Source organism: Somniosus microcephalus, unplaced genomic scaffold (assembly GCF_052327205.1).
Source record: "Somniosus microcephalus isolate GS21.2 unplaced genomic scaffold, FLI_Smic_1.0 unresolved_chr5, whole genome shotgun sequence".
NCBI classification, from domain to species: Eukaryota; Metazoa; Chordata; class Chondrichthyes; order Squaliformes; family Somniosidae; genus Somniosus; species Somniosus microcephalus.
The window spans coordinates 50,417,001-50,433,102 of NW_028225183.1; the positions used below are offsets into that span (position 1 = coordinate 50,417,001).

General features: G+C 40.2%; 7 non-coding genes across 7 annotated transcripts; all 7 read left to right on the forward strand.

Annotated features, from left to right (window-relative positions):
* Positions 1-1,247: 1,247 nt before the first annotated feature.
* trnak-uuu (transfer RNA lysine (anticodon UUU)) lies at positions 1,248-1,320 on the forward strand. Its single transcript has one exon. It is a non-coding gene; the product is annotated as a tRNA-Lys (tRNA).
* Positions 1,321-3,045: 1,725 nt separating this feature from the next.
* On the forward strand, positions 3,046-3,118 carry trnak-uuu (transfer RNA lysine (anticodon UUU)). The gene has a single exon. It is a non-coding gene; the product is annotated as a tRNA-Lys (tRNA).
* Positions 3,119-6,625: 3,507 nt separating this feature from the next.
* On the forward strand, positions 6,626-6,698 carry trnak-uuu (transfer RNA lysine (anticodon UUU)). The gene has a single exon. It is a non-coding gene; the product is annotated as a tRNA-Lys (tRNA).
* A 1,717-nt stretch (positions 6,699-8,415) lies between these two features.
* On the forward strand, positions 8,416-8,488 carry trnak-uuu (transfer RNA lysine (anticodon UUU)). The gene has a single exon. It is a non-coding gene; the product is annotated as a tRNA-Lys (tRNA).
* A 1,717-nt stretch (positions 8,489-10,205) lies between these two features.
* Positions 10,206-10,278, forward strand: trnak-uuu (transfer RNA lysine (anticodon UUU)). The gene has a single exon. It is a non-coding gene; the product is annotated as a tRNA-Lys (tRNA).
* A 1,717-nt stretch (positions 10,279-11,995) lies between these two features.
* trnak-uuu (transfer RNA lysine (anticodon UUU)) lies at positions 11,996-12,068 on the forward strand. Its single transcript has one exon. It is a non-coding gene; the product is annotated as a tRNA-Lys (tRNA).
* A 1,717-nt stretch (positions 12,069-13,785) lies between these two features.
* Positions 13,786-13,858, forward strand: trnak-uuu (transfer RNA lysine (anticodon UUU)). Its single transcript has one exon. It is a non-coding gene; the product is annotated as a tRNA-Lys (tRNA).
* The last annotated feature ends 2,244 nt before the right edge of the window (positions 13,859-16,102 follow it).

A 16,102-nucleotide genomic window follows, 5' to 3' on the forward strand; every position in this document is an offset into this window, starting at 1 on the left:
CACTTTTTAAGCCTAATAATACATTCCCAAGCTGTGATGCCAAGAATTGAACACAGTACCGCAGCTGTGGCCTAACCAGTGCTATGTACAGCTGTGGCATCATTTCACCCTCTTATATTGTAATCCTACAGATATAAGTATCACTTTTCAATTAGCTTTTTGAATCTTTTCTGTACCTGTCCATGACCATTTAGTAATATTTGTACAGGGACACAAGTCTATTTGGATCTCAACTGTTTCCAGCTTAACATTATAAGGAGTGTATTCTAAATACTCCTATAAAGATCGGCAGTGAATCACGTCAGACTTGCTAATATTTGAATCAATTTGCCAGAAAATTGCACATTCACTTAATCTATGAATATCTGGTCAAATTTCTTGCTTCCATCTCAACTGATTATAATGCCACCTATCTTATTTGTCATCCTCAAACTTGGATGTGTGGCTCTCAATCCCATCAAGTAAGTCGTTAAAGAAATCGGTGATTAGTTGAGTTCCCAAAAGTGATCAATCAGAGACACCACTCGTCATATTCTGCCAATTAATGTACCTGATCATCATCTGCAAACTTTGTCTCCTGCCGTGCCACCAATTTCCTAACCAGGTAAATAATTTGCCTTCAATTACATGCGTTTCAAATTTAGCCCAATGTCCCATATGCGGGACTTTATCAAATGTCTTTGCTCCATGTCTACAAGCTAATAATAATTTTTGAACTGGGACTCATAAACCTCTTTGCTCCTCAACAGTTAATAGCTTCCCATTATTGCGAAAATACTCAGAACTATATTACTTTGTTCCAAAGTGGCTGGTGTCACACTTGCGTATATTGAACTCGATTTGCATTTGTTTTGGCCGGCTTACTGTGTCTGTCTCTGTCCATTTGGTTACCTCCATTTCCCAACTGCACTACGAGCGGACCGTGTAACTTAGTGCGATCTTCAAAATATGATGTACATTGCTCCATTGCTCCATCCAAGTCAGTCATAAATACGGTGAACAGTTGATGATCTAATACAGATATCTGGGGGACGGCACTTGTCACATCTGACTCCGCTGCTAACGTACGTGACTTTTGTGGGTGTGTTAATATTTCTGAAGTGATGCTGGTCTGAGGCAGTCAATCTGGATTTGTGGGAGAAATGTGCTGTACAGGTTGGATTATGGACAAATAAATTGAATTTGTCGGAGATGCAATGATGCACTGCAGCCAATGAAAGTACTTTTGTGAACTTTGAATTGCAAGAGCCCGGATAGCTCAGTCGGTAGAACATCAGACTTTTAATCTGAGGGTCCAGGGTTCAAGTCCCTGTTCGGGCGCTGTTTTAAATCGCGATACTCAACTTTACATTCGCACTTTGATCATTTAGCAAAGAAAATAACAACAGGAGCAGGCCATTTCATGCCTGGAGCCTTTCTGCCATTTAATTAAGTCATCGATCGATATCCGTTTGCATTCCTTTGCTCCAGATCCCTTAATACCTTTGGTTAACAAACATCTCTCAATCTCAAGTTCAAAATTGACAACTGGCCCAGCTTTATTTGCTGTTTGCGGAAGTGTGTTACAAATTTCTGTCACACAAATTTCTCTCCTGAAACGCTTGGATCTAATGTTGAGGCGATGGCCCCTTCTCCCAGATGGGTCAATCCTCAGAAATAGCTTCTCGCTATCTACACTGGCATTTCCTCTTAATATCGTGAATACTTCAATCAAATCACCACTTAAGCTTCTAAATTCCAGGAAAAAAACCCGAGTTTGTGCAATATCCCGTTGTAATTTGTCCCTTGGACTCTATGTCTCCTTCACTTTTTAAGCCTAATAATACATTCCCAAGCTGTGATGCCAAGAATTGAACACAGTACCGCAGCTGTGGCCTAACCAGTGCTACGTACAGCTGTGGCATCATTTCACCCTCTTATATTGTAATCCTACAGATATAAGTATCACTTTTCAATTAGCTTTTTGAATCTTTTCTGTACCTGTCTATGACGATTTAGTAATATTTGTACAGGGACACAAGTCTATTTGGATCTCAACTGTTTCCAGCTTAACATTATAAGGAGTGTATTCTAAATACTCCTATAAAGATCGGCAGTGAATCACGTCACACTTGCTAATATTTAAATCAATTTGCCAGTAAATTGCACATTCACTTAATCTATGAATATCTGGTCAAATTTCTTGCTTCCATCTCAACTGATTATAATGCCGCCTATCTTATTTGTCATCCTCAAACTTGGATGTGTGGCTCTCAATCCCATCAAGTAAGTCGTTAAAGAAATCGGTGATTAGTTGAGTTCCCAAAAGTGATCAATCAGAGAAACCACTCGTCATATTCTGCCAATTAATGTACCTGATCATCATCTGCAAACTTTGTCTCCTGCCGTGCCACCAATTTCCTAACCAGGTAAATAATTTGCCTTCAATTACATGCGTTTCAAATTTAGCCCAATGTCCCATATGCGGGACTTTATCAAATGTCTTTGCTCCATGTCTACAAGCTAATAATAATTTTTGAACTGGGGCTCATAAACCTCTTTGCTCCTCAACAGTTAATAGCTTCCCATTATTGAGAAAATACTCAGAACTATATTACTTTGTTCCAAAGTGGCTGGTGTCACACTTGCGTACATTGAACTCGATTTGCATTTGTTTTGGCCGGCTTACTGTCTCTGTCCATTTGGTTACTTCCATTTCCCAACTGCACTACGAGCGGACCGTCTAACTTAGTGCGATCTTCAAAATATGATGTACAGTGCTCCATTGCTCCATCCAAGTCAGTCATAAATACGGTGAACAGTTGATGATCTAATACAGATATCTGGGGGACGGCACTTGTCACATCTGACTCCGCTGCTAACGTACGTGACTTTTGTGGGTGTGTTAATATTTCTGAAGTGATGCTGGTCTGAGGCAGTCAATCTGGATTTGTGGGAGAAATGTGCTGTACAGGTTGGATTATGGACAAGTAAATTGAATTTGTCGGAGATGCAATGATGCACTGCAGCCAATGAAAGTACTTTTGTGAGCTTTGAATTGCAAAAGCCCGGATAGCTCAGTCGGTAGAGCATCAGACTTTTAATCTGAGGGTCCAGGGTTCAAGTCCCTGTTCGGGCGCTGTTTTAAATCGCGATACTCAACTTTACATTCGCACTTTGATCATTTCGCAAAGAAAATAACAACAGGAGCAGGCCATTTCATGCCTGGAGCCTTTCTGCCATTTAATTAAGTCATCGATCGATATCCGTTTGCATTCCTTTGCTCCAGATCCCTTAATACCTTTGGTTAACAAACATCTCTCAATCTCAAGTTCAAAATTGACAACTGGCCCAGCTTTATTTGCTGTTTGCAGAAGTGTGTTACAAATTTCTGTCACACAAATTTCTCTCCTGAAACGCTTGGATCTAATGTTGAGGCGATGGCCCCTTCTCCCAGATGGGTCAATCCTCAGAAATAGCTTCTCGCTATCTACACTGGCATTTCCTCTTAATATCGTGAATACTTCAATCAAATCACCACTTAAGCTTCTAAATTCCAGGAAAAAAACCCGAGTTTGTGCAATATCCCGTTGTAATTTGTCCCTTGGACTCTATGTCTCCTTCACTTTTTAAGCCTAATAATACATTCCCAAGCTGTGATGCCAAGAATTGAACACAGTACCGCAGCTGTGGCCTAACCAGTGCTACGTACAGCTGTGGCATCATTTCACCCTCTTATATTGTAATCCTACAGATATAAGTATCACTTTTCAATTAGCTTTTTGAATCTTTTCTGTACCTGTCTATGACGATTTAGTAATATTTGTACAGGGACACAAGTCTATTTGGATCTCAACTGTTTCCAGCTTAACATTATAAGGAGTGTATTCTAAATACTCCTATAAAGATCGGCAGTGAATCACGTCACACTTGCTAATATTTAAATCAATTTGCCAGAAAATTGCACATTCACTTAATCTATGAATATCTGGTCAAATTTCTTGCTTCCATCTCAACTGATTATAATGCCGCCTATCTTATTTGTCATCCTCAAACTTGGATGTGTGGCTCTCAATCCCATCAAGTAAGTCGTTAAAGAAATCGGTGATTAGTTGAGTTCCCAAAAGTGATCAATCAGAGACACCACTCGTCATATTCTGCCAATTAATGTACCTGATCATCATCTGCAAACTTTGTCTCCTGCCGTGCCACCAATTTCCTAACCAGGTAAATAATTTGCCTTCAATTACATGCGTTTCAAATTTAGCCCAATGTCCCATATGCGGGACTTTATCAAATGTCTTTGCTCCATGTCTACAAGCTAATAATAATTTTTGAACTGGGACTCATAAACCTCTTTGCTCCTCAACAGTTAATAGCTTCCCATTATTGAGAAAATACTCAGAACTATATTACTTTGTTCCAAAGTGGCTGGTGTCACACTTGCGTACATTGAACTCGATTTGCATTTGTTTTGGCCGGCTTACTGTCTCTGTCCATTTGGTTACTTCCATTTCCCAACTGCACTACGAGCGGACCGTCTAACTTAGTGCGATCTTCAAAATATGATGTACAGTGCTCCATCCAAGTCAGTCATAAATACGGTGAACAGTTGATGATCTAATACAGATATCTGGGGGACGGCACTTGTCACATCTGACTCCGCTGCTAACGTACGTGACTTTTGTGGGTGTGTTAATATTTCTGAAGTGATGCTGGTCTGAGGCAGTCAATCTGGATTTGTGGGAGAAATGTGCTGTACAGGTTGGATTATGGACAAGTAAATTGAATTTGTCGGAGATGCAATGAGGCACTGCAGCCAATGAAAGTACTTTTGTGAGCTTTGAGTTGCAAAAGGCCGGATAGCTCAGTCGGTAGAGCATCAGACTTTTAATTTGAGGGTCTAGGGTTCAAGTCCCTGTTCGGGCGCTGTTTTAAATCGCGATACTCAACTTTACATTCGCACTTTGATCATTTAGCAAAAAAAATAACAACAGGAGCAGGCCATTTCATGCCTGGAGCCTTTCTGCCATTTAATTAAGTCATCGATCGATATCCGTTTGCATTCCTTTGCTCCAGATCCCTTAATACCTTTGGTTAACAAACGTCTCTCAATCTCAAGTTCAAAATTGACAACTGGCCCAGCTTTATTTGCTGTTTGCGGAAGTGTGTTACAAATTTCTGTCACACAAATTTCTCTCCTGAAACGCTTGGATCTGATGTTGAGGCTATGGCCCCTTCTCCCAGATGGGTCAATCCTCAGAAATAGCTTCTCGCTATCTACACTGGCATTTCCTCTTAATATCGTGAATACTTCAATCAAATCACCACTTAAGCTTCTAAATTCCAGGAAAAAAACCCGAGTTTGTGCAATATCCCGTTGTAATTTGTCCCTTGGACTCTATGTCTCCTTCACTTTTTAAGCCTAATAATACATTCCCAAGCTGTGATGCCAAGAATTGAACACAGTACCGCAGCTGTGGCCTAACCAGTGCTACGTACAGCTGTGGCATCATTTCACCCTCTTATATTGTAATCCTACAGATATAAGTATCACTTTTCAATTAGCTTTTTGAATCTTTTCTGTACCTGTCTATGACGATTTAATAATATTTGTACAGGGACACAAGTCTATTTGGATCTCAACTGTTTCCAGCTTAACATTATAAGGAGTGTATTCTAAATACTCCTATAAAGATCGGCAGTGAATCACGTCACACTTGCTAATATTTAAATCAATTTGCCAGAAAATTGCACATTCACTTAATCTATGAATATCTGGTCAAATTTCTTGCTTCCATCTCAACTGATTATAATGCCGCCTATCTTATTTGTCATCCTCAAACTTGGATGTGTGGCTCTCAATCCCATCAAGTAAGTCGTTAAAGAAATCGGTGATTAGTTGAGTTCCCAAAAGTGATCAATCAGAGACACCACTCGTCATATTCTGCCAATTAATGTACCTGATCATCATCTGCAAACTTTGTCTCCTGCCGTGCCACCAATTTCCTAACCAGGTAAATAATTTGCCTTCAATTACATGCGTTTCAAATTTAGCCCAATGTCCCATATGCGGGACTTTATCAAATGTCTTTGCTCCATGTCTACAAGCTAATAATAATTTTTGAACTGGGACTCATAAACCTCTTTGCTCCTCAACAGTTAATAGCTTCCCATTATTGAGAAAATACTCAGAACTATATTACTTTGTTCCAAAGTGGCTGGTGTCACACTTGCGTACATTGAACTCGATTTGCATTTGTTTTGGCCGGCTTACTGTCTCTGTCCATTTGGTTACTTCCATTTCCCAACTGCACTACGAGCGGACCGTCTAACTTAGTGCGATCTTCAAAATATGATGTACAGTGCTCCATCCAAGTCAGTCATAAATACGGTGAACAGTTGATGATCTAATACAGATATCTGGGGGACGGCACTTGTCACATCTGACTCCGCTGCTAACGTACGTGACTTTTGTGGGTGTGTTAATATTTCTGAAGTGATGCTGGTCTGAGGCAGTCAATCTGGATTTGTGGGAGAAATGTGCTGTACAGGTTGGATTATGGACAAGTAAATTGAATTTGTCGGAGATGCAATGAGGCACTGCAGCCAATGAAAGTACTTTTGTGAGCTTTGAGTTGCAAAAGCCCGGATAGCTCAGTCGGTAGAGCATCAGACTTTTAATTTGAGGGTCTAGGGTTCAAGTCCCTGTTCGGGCGCTGTTTTAAATCGCGATACTCAACTTTACATTCGCACTTTGATCATTTAGCAAAAAAAATAACAACAGGAGCAGGCCATTTCATGCCTGGAGCCTTTCTGCCATTTAATTAAGTCATCGATCGATATCCGTTTGCATTCCTTTGCTCCAGATCCCTTAATACCTTTGGTTAACAAACGTCTCTCAATCTCAAGTTCAAAATTGACAACTGGCCCAGCTTTATTTGCTGTTTGCGGAAGTGTGTTACAAATTTCTGTCACACAAATTTCTCTCCTGAAACGCTTGGATCTGATGTTGAGGCTATGGCCCCTTCTCCCAGATGGGTCAATCCTCAGAAATAGCTTCTCGCTATCTACACTGGCATTTCCTCTTAATATCGTGAATACATCAATCAAATCACCACTTAAGCTTCTAAATTCCAGGAAAAAAACCCGAGTTTGTGCAATATCCCGTTGTAATTTGTCCCTTGGACTCTATGTCTCCTTCACTTTTTAAGCCTAATAATACATTCCCAAGCTGTGATGCCAAGAATTGAACACAGTACCGCAGCTGTGGCCTAACCAGTGCTACGTACAGCTGTGGCATCATTTCACCCTCTTATATTGTAATCCTACAGATATAAGTATCACTTTTCAATTAGCTTTTTGAATCTTTTCTGTACCTGTCTATGACGATTTAGTAATATTTGTACAGGGACACAAGTCTATTTGGATCTCAACTGTTTCCAGCTTAACATTATAAGGAGTGTATTCTAAATACTCCTATAAAGATCGGCAGTGAATCACGTCACACTTGCTAATATTTAAATCAATTTGCCAGAAAATTGCACATTCACTTAATCTATGAATATCTGGTCAAATTTCTTGCTTCCATCTCAACTGATTATAATGCCGCCTATCTTATTTGTCATCCTCAAACTTGGATGTGTGGCTCTCAATCCCATCAAGTAAGTCGTTAAAGAAATCGGTGATTAGTTGAGTTCCCAAAAGTGATCAATCAGAGACACCACTCGTCATATTCTGCCAATTAATGTACCTGATCATCATCTGCAAACTTTGTCTCCTTCCGTGCCACCAATTTCCTAACCAGGTAAATAATTTGCCTTCAATTACATGCGTTTCAAATTTAGCCCAATGTCCCATATGCGGGACTTTATCAAATGTCTTTGCTCCATGTCTACAAGCTAATAATAATTTTTGAACTGGGACTCATAAACCTCTTTGCTCCTCAACAGTTAATAGCTTCCCATTATTGAGAAAATACTCAGAACTATATTACTTTGTTCCAAAGTGGCTGGTGTCACACTTGCGTACATTGAACTCGATTTGCATTTGTTTTGGCCGGCTTACTGTCTCTGTCCATTTGGTTACTTCCATTTCCCAACTGCACTACGAGCGGACCGTCTAACTTAGTGCGATCTTCAAAATATGATGTACAGTGCTCCATCCAAGTCAGTCATAAATACGGTGAACAGTTGATGATCTAATACAGATATCTGGGGGACGGCACTTGTCACATCTGACTCCGCTGCTAACGTACGTGACTTTTGTGGGTGTGTTAATATTTCTGAAGTGATGCTGGTCTGAGGCAGTCAATCTGGATTTGTGGGAGAAATGTGCTGTACAGGTTGGATTATGGACAAGTAAATTGAATTTGTCGGAGATGCAATGAGGCACTGCAGCCAATGAAAGTACTTTTGTGAGCTTTGAGTTGCAAAAGCCCGGATAGCTCAGTCGGTAGAGCATCAGACTTTTAATTTGAGGGTCTAGGGTTCAAGTCCCTGTTCGGGCGCTGTTTTAAATCGCGATACTCAACTTTACATTCGCACTTTGATCATTTAGCAAAAAAAATAACAACAGGAGCAGGCCATTTCATGCCTGGAGCCTTTCTGCCATTTAATTAAGTCATCGATCGATATCCGTTTGCATTCCTTTGCTCCAGATCCCTTAATACCTTTGGTTAACAAACGTCTCTCAATCTCAAGTTCAAAATTGACAACTGGCCCAGCTTTATTTGCTGTTTGCGGAAGTGTGTTACAAATTTCTGTCACACAAATTTCTCTCCTGAAACGCTTGGATCTGATGTTGAGGCTATGGCCCCTTCTCCCAGATGGGTCAATCCTCAGAAATAGCTTCTCGCTATCTACACTGGCATTTCCTCTTAATATCGTGAATACTTCAATCAAATCACCACTTAAGCTTCTAAATTCCAGGAAAAAAACCCGAGTTTGTGCAATATCCCGTTGTAATTTGTCCCTTGGACTCTATGTCTCCTTCACTTTTTAAGCCTAATAATACATTCCCAAGCTGTGATGCCAAGAATTGAACACAGTACCGCAGCTGTGGCCTAACCAGTGCTACGTACAGCTGTGGCATCATTTCACCCTCTTATATTGTAATCCTACAGATATAAGTATCACTTTTCAATTAGCTTTTTGAATCTTTTCTGTACCTGTCTATGACGATTTAGTAATATTTGTACAGGGACACAAGTCTATTTGGATCTCAACTGTTTCCAGCTTAACATTATAAGGAGTGTATTCTAAATACTCCTATAAAGATCGGCAGTGAATCACGTCACACTTGCTAATATTTAAATCAATTTGCCAGAAAATTGCACATTCACTTAATCTATGAATATCTGGTCAAATTTCTTGCTTCCATCTCAACTGATTATAATGCCGCCTATCTTATTTGTCATCCTCAAACTTGGATGTGTGGCTCTCAATCCCATCAAGTAAGTCGTTAAAGAAATCGGTGATTAGTTGAGTTCCCAAAAGTGATCAATCAGAGACACCACTCGTCATATTCTGCCAATTAATGTACCTGATCATCATCTGCAAACTTTGTCTCCTGCCGTGCCACCAATTTCCTAACCAGGTAAATAATTTGCCTTCAATTACATGCGTTTCAAATTTAGCCCAATGTCCCATATGCGGGACTTTATCAAATGTCTTTGCTCCATGTCTACAAGCTAATAATAATTTTTGAACTGGGACTCATAAACCTCTTTGCTCCTCAACAGTTAATAGCTTCCCATTATTGAGAAAATACTCAGAACTATATTACTTTGTTCCAAAGTGGCTGGTGTCACACTTGCGTACATTGAACTCGATTTGCATTTGTTTTGGCCGGCTTACTGTCTCTGTCCATTTGGTTACTTCCATTTCCCAACTGCACTACGAGCGGACCGTCTAACTTAGTGCGATCTTCAAAATATGATGTACAGTGCTCCATCCAAGTCAGTCATAAATACGGTGAACAGTTGATGATCTAATACAGATATCTGGGGGACGGCACTTGTCACATCTGACTCCGCTGCTAACGTACGTGACTTTTGTGGGTGTGTTAATATTTCTGAAGTGATGCTGGTCTGAGGCAGTCAATCTGGATTTGTGGGAGAAATGTGCTGTACAGGTTGGATTATGGACAAGTAAATTGAATTTGTCGGAGATGCAATGAGGCACTGCAGCCAATGAAAGTACTTTTGTGAGCTTTGAGTTGCAAAAGCCCGGATAGCTCAGTCGGTAGAGCATCAGACTTTTAATTTGAGGGTCTAGGGTTCAAGTCCCTGTTCGGGCGCTGTTTTAAATCGCGATACTCAACTTTACATTCGCACTTTGATCATTTAGCAAAAAAAATAACAACAGGAGCAGGCCATTTCATGCCTGGAGCCTTTCTGCCATTTAATTAAGTCATCGATCGATATCCGTTTGCATTCCTTTGCTCCAGATCCCTTAATACCTTTGGTTAACAAACGTCTCTCAATCTCAAGTTCAAAATTGACAACTGGCCCAGCTTTATTTGCTGTTTGCGGAAGTGTGTTACAAATTTCTGTCACACAAATTTCTCTCCTGAAACGCTTGGATCTGATGTTGAGGCTATGGCCCCTTCTCCCAGATGGGTCAATCCTCAGAAATAGCTTCTCGCTATCTACACTGGCATTTCCTCTTAATATCGTGAATACTTCAATCAAATCACCACTTAAGCTTCTAAATTCCAGGAAAAAAACCCGAGTTTGTGCAATATCCCGTTGTAATTTGTCCCTTGGACTCTATGTCTCCTTCACTTTTTAAGCCTAATAATACATTCCCAAGCTGTGATGCCAAGAATTGAACACAGTACCGCAGCTGTGGCCTAACCAGTGCTACGTACAGCTGTGGCATCATTTCACCCTCTTATATTGTAATCCTACAGATATAAGTATCACTTTTCAATTAGCTTTTTGAATCTTTTCTGTACCTGTCTATGACGATTTAGTAATATTTGTACAGGGACACAAGTCTATTTGGATCTCAACTGTTTCCAGCTTAACATTATAAGGAGTGTATTCTAAATACTCCTATAAAGATCGGCAGTGAATCACGTCACACTTGCTAATATTTAAATCAATTTGCCAGAAAATTGCACATTCACTTAATCTATGAATATCTGGTCAAATTTCTTGCTTCCATCTCAACTGATTATAATGCCGCCTATCTTATTTGTCATCCTCAAACTTGGATGTGTGGCTCTCAATCCCATCAAGTAAGTCGTTAAAGAAATCGGTGATTAGTTGAGTTCCCAAAAGTGATCAATCAGAGACACCACTCGTCATATTCTGCCAATTAATGTACCTGATCATCATCTGCAAACTTTGTCTCCTGCCGTGCCACCAATTTCCTAACCAGGTAAATAATTTGCCTTCAATTACATGCGTTTCAAATTTAGCCCAATGTCCCATATGCGGGACTTTATCAAATGTCTTTGCTCCATGTCTACAAGCTAATAATAATTTTTGAACTGGGACTCATAAACCTCTTTGCTCCTCAACAGTTAATAGCTTCCCATTATTGAGAAAATACTCAGAACTATATTACTTTGTTCCAAAGTGGCTGGTGTCACACTTGCGTACATTGAACTCGATTTGCATTTGTTTTGGCCGGCTTACTGTCTCTGTCCATTTGGTTACTTCCATTTCCCAACTGCACTACGAGCGGACCGTCTAACTTAGTGCGATCTTCAAAATATGATGTACAGTGCTCCATCCAAGTCAGTCATAAATACGGTGAACAGTTGATGATCTAATACAGATATCTGGGGGACGGCACTTGTCACATCTGACTCCGCTGCTAACGTACGTGACTTTTGTGGGTGTGTTAATATTTCTGAAGTGATGCTGGTCTGAGGCAGTCAATCTGGATTTGTGGGAGAAATGTGCTGTACAGGTTGGATTATGGACAAGTAAATTGAATTTGTCGGAGATGCAATGAGGCACTGCAGCCAATGAAAGTACTTTTGTGAGCTTTGAGTTGCAAAAGCCCGGATAGCTCAGTCGGTAGAGCATCAGACCTTTAATTTGAGGGTCTAGGGTTCAAGTCCCTGTTCGGGCGCTGTTTTAAATCGCGATACTCAACTTTACATTCGCACTTTGATCATTTAGCAAAAAAAATAACAACAGGAGCAGGCCATTTCATGCCTGGAGCCTTTCTGCCATTTAATTAAGTCATCGATCGATATCCGTTTGCATTCCTTTGCTCCAGATCCCTTAATACCTTTGGTTAACAAACGTCTCTCAATCTCAAGTTCAAAATTGACAACTGGCCCAGCTTTATTTGCTGTTTGCGGAAGTGTGTTACAAATTTCTGTCACACAAATTTCTCTCCTGAAACGCTTGGATCTGATGTTGAGGCTATGGCCCCTTCTCCCAGATGGGTCAATCCTCAGAAATAGCTTCTCGCTATCTACACTGGCATTTCCTCTTAATATCGTGAATACTTCAATCAAATCACCACTTAAGCTTCTAAATTCCAGGAAAAAAACCCGAGTTTGTGCAATATCCCGTTGTAATTTGTCCCTTGGACTCTATGTCTCCTTCACTTTTTAAGCCTAATAATACATTCCCAAGCTGTGATGCCAAGAATTGAACACAGTACCGCAGCTGTGGCCTAACCAGTGCTACGTACAGCTGTGGCATCATTTCACCCTCTTATATTGTAATCCTACAGATATAAGTATCACTTTTCAATTAGCTTTTTGAATCTTTTCTGTACCTGTCTATGACGATTTAGTAATATTTGTACAGGGATACAAGTCTATTTGGATCTCAACTGTTTCCAGCTTAACATTATAAGGAGTGTATTCTAAATACTCCTATAAAGATCGGCAGTGAATCACGTCACACTTGCTAATATTTAAATCAATTTGCCAGAAAATTGCACATTCACTTAATCTATGAATATCTGGTCAAATTTCTTGCTTCCATCTCAACTGATTATAATGCCGCCTATCTTATTTGTCATCCTCAAACTTGGATGTGTGGCTCTCAATCCCATCAAGTAAGTCGTTAAAGAAATCGGTGATTAGTTGAGTTCCCAAAAGTGATCAATCAGAGACACCACTCGTCATATTCTGCCAATTAATGTACCTGATCATCATCTGCAAACTTTGTCTCCTGCCGTGCCACCAATTTCCTAACCAGGTAAATAATTTGCCTTCAATTACATGCGTTTCAAATTTAGCCCAATGTCCCATATGCGGGACTTTATCAAATGTCTTTGCTCCATGTCTACAAGCTAATAATAATTTTTGAACTGGGACTCATAAACCTCTTTGCTCCTCAACAGTTAATAGCTTCCCATTATTGAGAAAATACTCAGAACTATATTACTTTGTTCCAAAGTGGCTGGTGTCACACTTGCGTACATTGAACTCGATTTGCATTTGTTTTGGCCGGCTTACTGTCTCTGTCCATTTGGTTACTTCCATTTCCCAACTGCACTACGAGCGGACCGTCTAACTTAGTGCGATCTTCAAAATATGATGTACAGTGCTCCATCCAAGTCAGTCATAAATACGGTGAACAGTTGATGATCTAATACAGATATCTGGGGGACGGCACTTGTCACATCTGACTCCGCTGCTAACGTACGTGACTTTTGTGGGTGTGTTAATATTTCTGAAGTGATGCTGGTCTGAGGCAGTCAATCTGGATTTGTGGGAGAAATGTGCTGTACAGGTTGGATTATGGACAAGTAAATTGAATTTGTCGGAGATGCAATGAGGCACTGCAGCCAATGAAAGTACTTTTGTGAGCTTTGAGTTGCAAAAGCCCGGATAGCTCAGTCGGTAGAGCATCAGACTTTTAATTTGAGGGTCTAGGGTTCAAGTCCCTGTTCGGGCGCTGTTTTAAATCGCGATACTCAACTTTACATTCGCACTTTGATCATTTAGCAAAAAAAATAACAACAGGAGCAGGCCATTTCATGCCTGGAGCCTTTCTGCCATTTAATTAAGTCATCGATCGATATCCGTTTGCATTCCTTTGCTCCAGATCCCTTAATACCTTTGGTTAACAAACGTCTCTCAATCTCAAGTTCAAAATTGACAACTGGCCCAGCTTTATTTGCTGTTTGCGGAAGTGTGTTACAAATTTCTGTCACACAAATTTCTCTCCTGAAACGCTTGGATCTGATGTTGAGGCTATGGCCCCTTCTCCCAGATGGGTCAATCCTCAGAAATAGCTTCTCGCTATCTACACTGGCATTTCCTCTTAATATCGTGAATACTTCAATCAAATCACCACTTAAGCTTCTAAATTCCAGGAAAAAAACCCGAGTTTGTGCAATATCCCGTTGTAATTTGTCCCTTGGACTCTATGTCTCCTTCACTTTTTAAGCCTAATAATACATTCCCAAGCTGTGATGCCAAGAATTGAACACAGTACCGCAGCTGTGGCCTAAACAGTGCTATGTAGAGCTGTGGCATCATTTCACCCTCTTATATTGTAATCCTACAGATATAAGTATCACTTTTCAATTAGCTTTTTGAATCTTTTCTGTCCCTGTCCATGACCATTTAGTAATATTTGTACAGGGACACAAGTCTATTTGGATCTCAACTGTTTCCAGCTTAACATTATAAGGAGTGTATTCTAAATACTCCTATAAAGATCGGCAGTGAATCACGTCACACTTGCCAGAAAATTGCACATTCACTTAATCTATGAATATCTGGTCAAATTTCTTGCTTCCATCTCAACTGATTATAATGCCACCTATCTTATTTGTCATCCTCAAACTTGGATGTGTGGCTCTCAATCCCATCAAGTAAGTCGTTAAAGAAATCGGTGATTAGTTGAGTTCCCAAAAGTGATCAATCAGAGACACCACACGTCATATTCTGCCAATTAATGTACCTGATCATCATCTGCAAACTTTGTCTCCTGCCGTGCCACCAATTTCCTAACCAGGCAAATAATTTGCCTTCAATTACATGCGTTTCAAATTTAGCCCAATGTCCCATATGCGGGACTTTATCAAATGTCTTTGCTCCATGTCTACAAGCTAATAATAATTTTTGAACTGGGACTCATAAACCTCTTTGCTCCTCAACAGTTAATAGCTTCCCATTATTGAGAAAATACTCAGAACTATATTACTTTGTTCCAAAGTGGCTGGTGTCACACTTGCGTACATTGAACTCGATTTGCATTTGTTTTGGCCGGCTTACTGTCTCTGTCCATTTGGTTACTTCCATTTCCCAACTGCACTACGAGCGGACCGTCTAACTTAGTGCGATCTTCAAAATATGATGTACAGTGCTCCATTGCTCCATCCAAGTCAGTCATAAATACGGTGAACAGTTGATGATCTAATACAGATATCTGGGGGACGGCACTTGTCACATCTGACTCCGCTGCTAACGTACGTGACTTTTGTGGGTGTGTTAATATTTCTGAAGTGATGCTGGTCTGAGGCAGTCAATCTGGATTTGTGGGAGAAATGTGCTGTACAGGTTGGATTATGGACAAGTAAATTGAATTTGTCGGAGATGCAATGATGCACTGCAGCCAATGAAAGTACTTTTGTGAGCTTTGAGTTGCAAAAGCCCGGATAGCTCAGTCGGTAAAGCATCAGACTTTTAATTTGAGGGTCTGGGGTTCAAGTCCCTGTTCGGGCGCTGTTTTAAATCGCGATACTCAACTTTACATTCGCACTTTGATCATTTAGCAAAAAAAATAACAACAGGAGCAGGCCATTTCATGCCTGGAGCCTTTCTGCCATTTAATTAAGTCATCGATCGATATCCGTTTGCATTCCTTTGCTCCAGATCCCTTAATACCTTTGGTTAACAAACGTCTCTCAATCTCAAGTTCAAAATTGACAACTGGCCCAGCTTTATTTGCTGTTTGCGGAAGTGTGTTACAAATTTCTGTCACACAAATTTCTCTCCTGAAACGCTTGGATCTAATGTTGAGGCTATGGCCCCTTCTCCCAGATGGGTCAATCCTCAGAAATAGCTTCTCGCTATCTACACTGGCATTTCCTCTTAATATCGTGAATACTTCAATCAAATCACCACTTAAGCTTCTAAATTCCAGGAAAAAAACCCGAGTTTGTGCAATATCCCGTTGTAATTTGTCCCT